The sequence below is a fragment of the Uranotaenia lowii genome, chromosome 3 (genome assembly GCF_029784155.1).
Source record: "Uranotaenia lowii strain MFRU-FL chromosome 3, ASM2978415v1, whole genome shotgun sequence".
Classification (NCBI taxonomy): Eukaryota; Metazoa; Arthropoda; class Insecta; order Diptera; family Culicidae; genus Uranotaenia; species Uranotaenia lowii.
This window is the reverse complement of record NC_073693.1, coordinates 182,605,210-182,618,307: the sequence shown is the minus strand read 5'-3', so window position 1 is coordinate 182,618,307 and position 13,098 is coordinate 182,605,210. Positions and strand designations below refer to the sequence as shown.

Here is a 13,098-nt window from a genome sequence, read left to right as displayed (position 1 = left end):
CGCGCCTATTGCCTATTTTTTTTATACATCGGATTATCCCGATCCGAATACATGTGGGAGAGCTTATGATAAATATTAGAGTTAGGCCATTTTTTGTTTGACAATGTTCGAATATGTATTCATTTTTCTTCAAACATCAACATACGAGCATGCATTAACAAAAAATTCCGGTCGTTCTTACACCCACCACCCGCTTCGTCGAATTCAAGGCTACTTTAGCCGTACTTTTCAATTTTCTGATCGTCTTCTTTCATTTTACTTTAGAAAACTTCAGATTCTGCTGGTTGGATAGCTCTATTTTTCGAAGCAAAAGCTATGTTCTAAGACTTTAGTACACATCCGCTAAGCAAATGTTTATTCATACCAAACTAAGCAAATGCTTTGGACTTTTGCTTTGATTGATTTCGAGCTAAGTAAAAGCTACCGAAGCAATTGCTAAACCTTATTCATACCACTAATTGATTGAGCAAAAGTCCAAAGAATTTGCTCAGTTTGGTATGAATAAACATTTGCTTAGCGGATGTGTACTAAAGTCTTAGAACATGGCTTTTGCTTCGAAAAATAGAGCTATCCAACCAGCAGAATCTGAAGTTTTCTAAAGTAAAATGAAAGAAGACGATCAGAAAATTGAAAAGTACGGCTAAAGTAGCCTTGAATTCGACGAAGCGGGTGGTGGGTGTAAGAACGACCGGAATTTTTTTGTTAATGCGTGCTTGTATGTTGATGTTTAAAGAAAAATGAATATATACATATTCGAATATTGTCAAACAAAAAATGGCCTAACTTTAATATTTATCATAAGCTCCCCCACATATATTTGGATCGGGATAGTCCGATGTATCAAAAATAGGCAATTTTTTTTAAATCTTAGAATTATAAAAAAAAATAAATAAAAAAATGAGAGATCTGTATAATGTTTTAAATTATTACAATTTACTTCTTACTTTGAGCCAATTGGGACTTCTTCCACTATAGCCGGATTTTTTTTTAATTTGAAATATTTACTAATTGATTTGGTTATTGTCATCTTAGACGAATGATTTTATACAACGACAGGAATATGAAAAAAGGTGGGTTATCACTTCGACTTTCTTTATTAATGTTGAAAATGCCTTTTTGAATTGTTTTGAATTGAAATATTGCTTATTTGATAAATTCATGACGTTATTAAAGAATTTTTTATTAGAAAAGTCTGCTACCGGGCATGCTTAGAAAATAAAGCAATTGCTAGGAGATTGGTCGAGCAATTGCTTTAGATTTGAGCTTTATTCATACCAAACTAGCTTGTTCTAAAAGTAAAAGCTTCTGACTGAGAAAACAGCTGTCAAAAAAACTTTATTCATAAGAACCGAAGCAATTGCTTTAAGCGACTGCTCGACTGCTCGATTCAGTTAAGCAAAAGCAATTACTAGGTTTTTTTCATACCACCCAGTATCTCTACATACAAGACCAGAGGACTGAACCAGCTGTCAAATCGCATACAAACGTACCGTACCAAATTTTTGGAACCAGGACGTCAGTGTGGTTCCCGAAATTAAACACTTCACCTCATAACAGACTCGAAATAGGGTAACATTTTGGTTGTCAAACTTATCTGTTGTTGGCATACTGCAGATTATGAATCAATTTTAACAAGGATTATGCTGAAAACTCTGCATTTTGAGCCCAACCATAATTTATTAATGTTACCAAAAATCCCTTTGACATTCCCGAGCTGCAGATATCATTTTAAGGATTATTAAAAAATTGCCTCTGGTTGATATTGTTGCAATGAAGACGGCCATGTTGCCCATATACGTGTTTCACTCGTTTCAATTTTCTTCTTCCTGCGGGTTTCTCGACTGAAAACTTGGTACGGAAATGTTTGTTTTCTTCAGCCCCTTGTACAAGACATGAGACAAGACAAGAATGAGATACACGGAAAATAAAAAAAAAGGTAAAATTTACCTTTTTGCGAGGTGAATTTTTTCCACCCCTCTTTCGAGGTAAATTTTACCTTTTTCATTCACCTTTTTTTTCATTCACCTAGCAAAAAGGTAAATTTTACCTTTTTTCAATTCACCTAGCAAAAAGGTAGATTTTACCATTTTCTCATTCACCTAGCAAAATAGTAAATAATACCGTTTTCCCATTCACTGATTTAAAAGGTAAATGATTGTTTGTTTGATTGGTTTCTTCAATAATAATTAATTTAAAAAAAACACAATTCATGAAAAAATTGGTATTTATTTGAAATAAATAGGGAGTTACCTAATATTTATTTTTGAAATATATCACCATGTTCTTTGAAAATTGTTGAGGCAAGTCCTTTGTTCGCCAAGCTTGTCAGGTCCGGCTTGTCCGGAATAATATCTGAAGGCTGACGGGAGTACAACACGAAGCTCTGTGGGCCGATCTGAAACAAAAGCAAAGTATTATGAAGAGAACCAGCACAACTAAATAAAATCTAAGAAAACACTTACCATTTTGTTCCGATTTTCACATTTTGTGCACGAAGCAGAACTTGTTCCTCAACGGCAAAACAGCTTAACCTCAATAAACGGATTCGTCAAATAGTTACTTTTTTTCAAGATGATTTGTACCGTTTTGTTGAGCTCAATCCAGGTCAACTTCACCTCGCTACGAGGTAAGTTTTACCTTATTTGGATTTACCTTTCTTTCTAGGTGAATTATACTTTTTGATTCAGCTCAATTCAGGTGAACTTCACCTCGCTACGAGGTGAAATTTACCTTTTTTGGATTCACATTTTTTCTCGGTGAATTGTACCTTTTTTCATTCTTCGTTTCAGGTATATTTTACCTCGCTGTGAGGTGAGTTTCACCTCGAATAGGTAGAAGTTACCTTTTTGGCTTTTGCGAGCATTCACCTTTGCTGTCTCGGTAAATTTTACCTTTTTATTATTTTCCGTGTACACAAACGATTCAAATGAATTTGTGGCAACGTTGATTTTATGTGAATTTGAAAACAGAAAATATCGTGGCGCGCGCTTAAATAAAACGACTTAATAGGTTTTGGTCGGAAGTCAGCCAAGATGCCAGTTCACCAACGACGTTTATAAATTTTTTATCTAAACGCACAATACATTTATTCGTGGAGAAACTCTTCCAACAAACAGGTACAACTAAATGATCCCATGCGGGTTTTACAATTAAAAAAAACTATCGTATGCGTTTCATGCGTTTCAAATGTGCTTGCAATTTAAAAACTAATTTTTATGGAGCAAAAAATTTCTCCGTCATTGGTGAAAAATTCTTTCAGAATACACATTGCCATTCGGACGTGAAGATTAAATGTGCATTTACACATCTTGCGTACGTGAAAATGGAAATACTTATTATTTCTCAAAAACTCGACGCATTTCATGGCTGCAAAACCTCCTTGTTCCTCCTTCCTTGTTCAAAATCCTTTAAAATATGTTTTATTTCATTTCTCCCGATTTTCACTGCTGAATATTTTTTCCACGTTCACTGATATTCCGCTCGAATTGTAGATGCACTGAGCGAACGTGAAAACGGAAAACGAACAAGAGTGGTGAATATAAAATCCACGATGGCAATGTGCATTCTGAAAGAATTTTTCACCGATGACTGATTGTTTTGTAATGAAGCTATTGCCTTGACAAATTTGTAAATATTCTCTTCGTACTTGATTTGGAATTGTTGTTGTACTGAATTTTTATAAATTTATTCCCTCTCCTCAACTCCAAGAATATTTTTGTTGATTTGATTTCGAAATGGCTATTTGATCTTCTAAGTGTTCTAGTATTTTTATTAGAATATCAAGGTTCAGAATTAAATTAATCATCTCAAAGTCCTTCCCTTCCTTTTCCCTTGTTTAAAGTTTTTTTTTTAACTGTTGAGTCGCCGCGACTATTACGGCCCCCTTCCCTGCTAACCTAGTGAAACGAATACACTCGGCACATTGAAACTTTGTAAAAGTAAAAGGCCTTTAATAAACTAGTTTTAAATTTAAAAAAAAATCTCAAAGTCCTTCTTAAAGGTTAGATCTTGAAGTTCTATCTGTTCTTTAATTGATTTGAGCGTTTTGGATACTTTAAACACGGTTGATTGCAGCAGATTATTAATTTTAATCTGTTTTATTTGGTGATCTACTATTCTGTTATTACTAGTTTCTATAGTCTCAAGGTTTTGGTTTATAAATTCTAGGTCTTCATCGTCTGGATTACCTGCTATAAACTTAATAACTTTCCCTAATGCGTTTACTAGACCTCTTTTAGTTCTTTTTGAATAGAAACCAGTAAGATTCTCGTGAGCTTTCTTTATTTTGAAGGGTAGGGTTTGTTCTAAATGGTTTGATATGTTATGTTTGTTTGCTAATTTTTCTATATCATCTATGTTTTGTCTGATTTCGTCGAGGTTTACTTTGTGTATTATTCTGTCATAACCTATTCTTATCCGAACATTGTCCATATTTATCATTAACAGTCTGTTTTGTGTTGGGACGTCGTGATAGGTCGTCGCTTTCGTCAAGTGGATAAATCTGTAATGAGCCAAAAGAATTCATTCCTTAATTCTGTTTTTATGATTTTTTTACATCGAATAAGTCTTTAAATGTAAGTTCATTGTTTTTGTCTTATTTTGGCTGTTTTGAACGGTTTTTTGTCTTTTGTAATTCTCTGTTTCACTCTCACATAAACATTCTGGCCAGGTTGTAAACCTTTTGGTAAAGTTCTACACGCTCTTTTTTTTTAAACTCAAAATTAAGTAGTTTTGGTTCAAAACAGCACTTCAGTGGCTTCACTCAACTTTGAGTTCGACTGGGCAATCGCAAAACTAAGTTCTGATAGGCATACTCCCTACTAAGTCCGGCAGCCGAACTCGAATTTATCCTTTTTTTCGAGGGTAGCTTATTTTCAGGGAATTAAAGGATGATTAAAATTTGTTGTACCCGGATGTTGCATTGCATTGCAATTACAGAGCGGTGGAAAGTTTCGACACTCCCGGGGGAAGTAACATCCGGAAGTTTCCGGACATTCCAAGCCGCTCACCATATGATGACAATGACGGACAGAATTCTACGCTGACACGGTGAACATGCATTCCTTCATAGTCTTCCGGTAATTGTTCCGGAACGACAAAATTTTGCGACGTGTTCGTTGGTTGATGTTCCGGTTCGAACTGAACTCGCTAAGTGTTTTCAGTCCAACAAAAAGAGTTCAATTTTTAGTTCATATGGTTGAACTCAGCTTTGCTCCCTCGCCGAAGGAAAAAAAGGGATCAATTTTGAGTTCGCAGTTCGAACTCCGTTTTGAACCATCGCAAGGAAAAAAAAGGGTACTTAACTTTAAGTTCATAGAATCGAACTATGTTTTGAACCTCGGTCGTACTTAATTTTGAGTTAAAATAAAAGAGCGTGTAGTTTTGTTATCTTTTTCAACCTGTTGTCTTCTTTTCTGCATCATTACCAGAATGGCTGAATGTATTTTGTCAAAATTTTGCAAAATTTCTGCGGTATAAACATTAAGTAAACATTAAAACATTAATTTTATCGTCAAATTCTAATTCTATGTATTTAGAGACGAGAGTTCTGTAAAGTTCGATAAGTGTGGAATGAAATCGTTCCACCATTCCATTTGAATTATTTGAACTAGCGTGGTGAATTTCGATATTTAAATTTTGAAGAAAACCGATAAAGTCTATTGATATGAACGCGGATTCTTGGTCGCATACAATGATCTCTGGTCTGCAAAAAACTCGGATATGCTCCGTGATTGCTCTCTCAAGATCAACGATTGTTCTTGTTTCAAGAGCGATCGCGTTTGCAAATTTTGAGAACGCGTATCGTTAACATTTTCTTCTGTTTGTTGAAGAAAATATCAATATGGACTTTTTCGAAAGGTCGTTGTGCGTTGTTTGTTTTTTGAATCAATTTTGGAGGTTTTCTGTCATATTTACATTTCTTGCAGATAGGGCAGTTACCTATAAAAACTTTAATTTTTTTTTGTCTATTTCCGGAAAAAAAAATAATCCAACAGTATTTTGATGTTTATTTTTCTTGATCCCTCTGGGTGCGTACTCGTGGACCTCCCGTACTATCTTATCTTGTTCCTGTGGTAGCCTCACATCTTGCAACATAACCTGTGAAATATAAATTTTGAAAATTTTGTTATGAGAAAAGTGTTTACGATACGTTATCGGATTAATTGAGTTATTTGTATTGGACAGTAGATTCAATTAATACCGCTAGGTTTCAGCTTTTCTTTGAATATTTGAACCAAATTTTGTTCGTTGTACTCGGGTCTTGAGATTGTAAATCGGTGGTATTTTGGTAAAACTTCATAGTGTGTGTCCATGTCTTAGTCAGAGATTTTGAATATCAGTTGGTTTCGAAAATAGTTTAATGGGTTTTCCGTCATCCAGATGTGCTGCTGAGTGTGCTGTCATGTCGTTGCTGATTGTTTCGTCTTGTTCGATGGCATTTAATTCTGTGGGTTCTAACCTAGAGAGCGCGTCCGCCACTACGTTTTCTCTTCCCGGTTTATAAATTGGTTCGAATTCGTTAAGGTTTATTTTCCATCTGATAATTTGTTGATTTGCACTGCTCATGGATTAGATAAGTGGTTGATGGTCTGTTATTAATTTGAATTTTCTTCCGTACAAGTATGAACGGAAATGTTTGACTGCCCAAACTATCGCTTACAGCTCTTTTTCAGTGGTACAGTGGTTTTCTTCTGTTTTGCTCAGGGTCCTGGAAGCGTAAGCGATAGGACGGTCTGTGCCTATTTTTCCCTGTGAAAAAACTGCTCCGATCGCGAAGTCACTAGCGTCTGTAGTGAGAATGAATTCTTTTTCGAAATCGGGATATGCAAGGATTGGGTCCATTGTTAGAAGAGATTTGCATTTTTCGAAAATTTGAATTGTGTCTTTCGTAAATATAAACTCTGTATCTTTTCTTAACATTTTCGTTAAAGGCTTCACCATTTTGGCGAAGTCTTTAATGAAACGTCTGTAGTATCCGATACTGCCGAGCAATTGCTTTAGCTCTTTTTCGTTCTTCGGAATTGGCCAACTTTTGTTAACATCAATTTTGTCGGAATTCGGTTTCACGCCGTCTTTTGTAACGGTGTGTCCAAGAAATTGTACTTCTCTTCTAAAGAAGTAGCATTTGTCTGGTTGGATTTTTAGACACCTGAATACCTTTTGTATATCTTTTACGTGATCTTGAAATGAGCTTGAAAAGATTTTTTTTTTTACAAGATGGAAATTTGACTTCAAACCATAACAGCCGGGTGTTTGCTGCCGTGAGTGGGTTCGTCCCACTAAAACCACCATGGGCTTCGTGTGCCAGATGTGCCCCTTGGTTTCACCCTATGATACTACATCAAGGGGTAGGCTGTGCTCATGCACTTATACATCTCACCCTTTTCCTCTTTCTCAATTTTTCCTCAATTTCTCCTTGATCATCGTTCTGCTTTATCCCTTTTCTCCTTTTTCCTCCTTCTCCTTTTCCTCTATCGCCAACTTCAGACTGATACGGAAGACCCCGAAACGTGTGCCGGTTAGGTAACGCTTTCATGATAACTCACACCCGTCACAGCATCCACTTTCCCGGGGACCTCGAAACGTGTGTCGATTAGGTAACGCTTTCAAAGTAACTCGCGCCCGTCACAGCAACCACTTTCGCAGGATTTCTAACCACCAAGGCATGACCGATTGAGAAACTACCAAGCTAGAATCCCGACACGACCACCCCGAATGGTATTTCCGCTTCCTTTTGCAGCAGGAAAGATCGTAGCTGAGTACGTGAGACCTTTTATGTCCCACCACACGTATGAGTCCAGATTAGGGTTATACCGCGCCCTAAGATCGCGTTGCTTTTGAATTGAAGTGTCATACGAGGCCCAAGACCTTCCATTAGCTTGTCAAATTTGGTTGACTATCCCGCTCTCTCCGTTCATCATCTTTCCCGATTCTTATCAGATCGCGCATGATTTGCGAGATTTCGTCGACTATAGCACGCCACGACTGTCGCGACACATTTCACTCACTATGTTTTCAGCGTTCAAATTTTGAAGTTGTTGACGCCTTGAATTGAACCTGGGGCAGACAAAGATAGCATGTTCTGCCGATTCCTCCGTATGTACGCATTCCGGGCAATAAGGCGAGCTGATAAGCTGAAACCGATGAAGGTATTGCTTAAAGCACCCATGACCCGAAAGGAACTGCGTCAGGTAGATGACCTCTCCATACTTCCGATTTATCCAGTCTGAAAGTCTCGGGATTAGCCTATGCGTCCTCTTTGCGTTGCTCGATGCGTCCCATTGCTCCTGCCACTTGAGCATTGACGCTGCTCTTTGAATTTTACGCACTCCTCTAACAGCTCTTGCTTTGTAACATTCCATATCCTCCGCCAGAGTTATGTTGATGGGAATCATGCCCGCGATGACAAAAGCTGCATCTGCTGATATGGTCCTGTACGCACAGGAAACTCGCATGGCTATCAACCGATGTGTGCTCCGTAATTTGGATCTGTTGCGCTCTACCTCTATCCAGGCCGCTCCTCCGTATCATAGTTTCGACAGTGCTACGCTCGCAAGGAGACGTCTCTTGCTACTCATTGGATCATGGCAGTTCGGCATAATCCAGGCCAATGAATCGATGACTTTCGATGCACTTTCACACCAGTATTTGACATGTGCACCAAAACATAAGCGATTGTCGACCATTACTCCAAGGTATTTTAGCAACTGTTCTGAAGATGTCGTGTGCCCCCCAACAGTAATCTCCATGGCACAGCTCTTTTATTGGTCACGAGCAGAACTTCGGTTTTTTGGTGAGCTATTTGAAGCTTAACTCCCTCCATCCAGATGCCAACCCTTTCTACGGACACCGTTGCAAGGTCTTCTCCCTCAATTGTTTCGCCAGTGATCATGAGCACGATATCGTCAGCAAATCCGACTATCTGCACGCCTGCTGGTAGTTTCAGCGTTAACACCTCATTATACATGGCATTCCAGAGCATAGGTCCGAGTATGGAACCCTGTGGAACACTCGCTGTTAGGGCAGTAGATCATAACCCAGTTTCGGTTTCGTACGACAGGATTCGATTTTCGAAGAAGCTTCCTATTGTCCTGCAGAGGGTATTGGAAACACGCATCCTGTGAAGCGCTTTGGCAATCGCTTCCAGCTGGCATTGTTGAAGGCATTCTTAACGTCGATTGTCACGATGGCGCAGTGACGAACACCTGTCCGCTTCTTTTTATATGCGCGCTTCGCGTACTGTCACCATTCGGATGGCGTCCACCGTAGATCCCGTAGATCTCCCTTTTCGAAAACCGAACTGTCTGTCCGAGCTTGAAAAGATAATAATGTCATCCATGTATACGAGACAGCATTTTCCATTCAGTTCTCTAAGAACTGCGTCCATGACCCTTTGAAAAGTCGCTGGTGCGTTCTTTAAGCCGAAAGGCATGCGATTAAACTCGTATTTCTCTGAGCTAACATAGAAAGCGGTTTTCCTTACTATCCTGTTTTTACTATCGAGCTGGATTTGATGAAATCCAGAAACTAAATCAACGGTAGAGAAATAAGTTGCTCTACCTAATTTGTCTAAGAATTCCGTGATATCCGGGATGAGATATCTATCGGAAATTGTTTTGTCATTCAGTTTACGATAGTCGATGACTAATTTAAACATTTTTACACCAGAAGCATCAGTTTTTTTTTGGTACCACCCAAACCGGTGATGTATAAGGCGAGATAGACTCTTGAATGAACCCGTCTTTCAACATCTTCTTTATTTGCTTCTGTACTTCTGTTTCGAAAATCTGGGGATAACGGTAGGACTTCGTGTGAAGTGGTATGTTATCTACCGTTCTAATTTTGTGTTTTATTTTATGAGTGAACGAAAGTTTCTCATCTTCAAAATATAAAATTTCAGAGTTTTCTCTAAATATTTTTTGAATAGTCGATTTTTCTTCGCAATAAGTGAAGAATCCGATATTTCAAATTCATATCTCATATTGAACCTTGGAGCAACGGGTTGTTGCCTTTCTTTATTTTCTCTCTACGCAACCGAGGAGAAGCACTAATTTTCCTCGCCGTTTATGGAGTACGAGGTTTAATTGTCTCACTTTTCGTGAGCCACGAGTTGTCGCTTTTTTTTCTCTACGCTACCGGGGAGTAGCAATAATATTCCTCGTCGAACGAGATTTCATTGTTTCACTTTTCGTGAGCAACAAGTTGTTGCCTTTTTTTTCTACGCTACCGGGGAATAGCAATAATATTCCTCGTCGTTTAAACAGAACGAGAATTGATTATGCGCTTAGGCTTTTTCGTGAGCAACTGTTTGTTGCTTTTTGTTTATCATGTTTTCACTTAAAGGAAAGAAATAAAAATGATTACAGCAGGATTATCAGCATCCTCCTGGAGTTTTAGAGATGTTTCGTGCGTCGAGTTGGTTGGTTGGTTCGTTGTGGGTGGGTCGTCTTCGCTCTGCTGTACACAAACCGTGTGATGTACCCTCACCAGTGCTTTCGCGATACGTCCGTTGTTTGCACTAAACTTTGCTAAAACGCACTAATTTAACTCACTTCCGTAGACTGCGCCAGTTATGCTAACACTTAGCATTTACACTTTTTAAAAAGGTTTATTTTAACCACGACGTGTTAACTCAAAGATCAAACTAGAACTAAACTTATTCTACCTGTTTCCTAACTAACTAACTAACGACACCTATCTGGAAACCTAAGGTCAGCAATTCCGTTCGTCACATAGGCCATCGTCCAGGTAGTCGTCGTAGTCCGATTTGCCCTCTGCGCATGTGGCGACGTGTTGGACACATGATACGCCATACCATTGGAATGTCCAGCGCATGGCGAGCTTCCGTTCCTCAGCCATGTATGAGAGCCGGTGGGAATGATGTAACGGTTATGTATGGGAGCCGGTGGGAACGGTGTAACGTAATTTACTTATCGATCAAGGAGTAACGAAATTTAGCGATTTGTTTCTTTTGAAAAACTTTTGAAAGGACGTTATTAATAACTTCTACTAAATAGCCATTTTTTTCTTGATTATAATTTGCCAAAAAAAAATTCAAAATTACTTTTAATTGCTGAAACAATCGAAAAGGTTTTTATTAAATTTAAATGCATCGGTTCACTTTTGTTTGTTAATTTGACTGCTTTTCAGTTCTCTTTAAAACACATTAGTTTTAAATAATTTCATAAATTTTCCAATTATTTCCATACCTTTTCTAAAGCACACATTTTAACTAAGCGGAATCTATGTTTTTTTTATTAATTTCAATAGACTCTGTCCATTCGCATGATCCTCAGTTACATTTATTCGTTGCGAAACTCTTCCAACAGGTACATTTATTCGTCGAGAAACTCTTTCAACAGGTATTGCACCAAATTATGCCCAAGCGGGTTTTAAACTTAAAAAAAAATTATCATATGCGTTTCATTTCAAACTCGTAGTATTTTAAGCATTGTGCTTGCAATTTAAAAACTAATTTTTACGAAGCTAAAAAAAATTCCGTCATCGGTGATTTTTTTCAGAATGCACATTGCCATTTGGACCACTCTTGTTCGTTTTCCGTTTTCACGTTCGCTTAGTGCGTTTACACTTCGAGCGGAATGGCAGTGAATGCGGAAAAAAATATTCCGCAGTGAAAATTGGGGGGGTTGAAATAAAACCAATTTTAAAGGGTTTTGAACAAGGAAATCAGTTCAAAAATATTCTATCAACCATTCCACTCAGTTTCGCAGCCATGAAATGCAGTATAGTCGAGTTTTTGAAAAAAGTTAAATTTAAATTTATTTCCAGTTTCTTATGTTGATAAGGGAGATAAGGGCATAACGAGCACCCAGGACATAATGAGCACTCCTTTTTTCTACATAAGTACGTATTTTCTTAAACAAATTTTCATAAGGACTTATTTCGTACTACCTAGAGTATTACTTTATCCCCAAAAAAGAAATACCCTTTTCATATTTACAGAAATATTAAATAATAACCAGCTAGGTTCTCAAGTGACAAAAATATTATAATTTAAGAGCACCACCAAATAAGCTTTTATGACCTTTTAATCATCTTGATCTGAAATGTACGCACTGCAACATGATCTACACATTGTTTCTCAATTTTCAACATCATAATTTTTTTTATTTTTTCACTTTAATCTATTTTAAAACGCTTTTTCACTTTAATTTGTTTACTAGAGGCGAACAGAGCACTTCGACCAGGAATCGAACTCGAGCCTACTGATTACCTCTCTGACATCTAACCAATAGGCCAAATCGTCAGACGATACAAGTTAAGCTGTTTTTTTTATTTTAGGTGATCACCCAGGTGGTAAATCCTTTTTACGGGGGTACAATTGGACGACTCATGATACTAAGTACCCCTACGCCATAAAGTCCACCTGGGGCCGCAGACCTGGTTCCCACCTCGAACTGTTTAGTACACTATGCTTCAATAGTGGGAGGCCTATTCGCGCTAATGCGCTCCAAGGCAATACTCATTAACGAGACCACTTTAAGCAAAACCTCTCCTCCTTACGACTCGACGCCTGAACTCTCCTCTAACGACTTGAGAACCGACATCTCCTCGCAGTGACTCGAGATTCCCACGCAAACCTCTCCTCTTCGCGACTTGAGGCCTGATCTCTCCTCTAACGACTCGAGATCCGACCCCTCCTCGCATCGACTCGAGGCTACCTCTCCTCTGCACGATTCAAGGCCCGATCTCTCCTCTAACGACTTGCAATCTGACCTCTCCTCGCAATGACTTGAGGTGACCACTTGTACCCCTCCTCTTGTTGATAAGGGGGCCTGATCCCTCCTCTTACGACTCGAGACCCGACCCTCATCATAAAGACTCGGGGTTGACCACACAAACCTCTCCACCTGAAGGTTTGAGGCCTGACCTCTCCTCTAAAGACTCGAGGCCCGACCTCTTATCTTAAGGGTTCGAGGTTTGCCACCTTGCCCGTCGTGTGCCTGATCGAGAGCAGCTTATCCTAGACTCGCGCCTGTCACGGCACACGCGTGGGACTTAACGCAACGACTCGGATGATTCCCGACGAAGACGTCATCCTACCCCGACTCGAATGGCTCACCCGGTGTCGAGAGC

At 38.6% G+C, this 13,098-nt stretch overlaps 1 protein-coding gene across 3 annotated transcripts in view; it reads left to right on the top strand.

The window, feature by feature from the left end:
* Window positions 1–13,098, top strand: part of LOC129754152 (clathrin heavy chain) — a 101,362-nt gene that overhangs the window by 70,992 nt on the left and 17,272 nt on the right. The window contains exon 8 of one of the 3 annotated variants that reach the window (XR_008738977.1): window positions 11,791–11,865. The exons of the other annotated variants lie outside the window; for them this stretch is intronic. The gene's annotated coding sequence lies outside the window, so the exon portion shown is untranslated. The remainder of the gene's footprint in view (window positions 1–11,790; window positions 11,866–13,098) is intronic. 3 annotated transcript variants of the gene reach the window in all.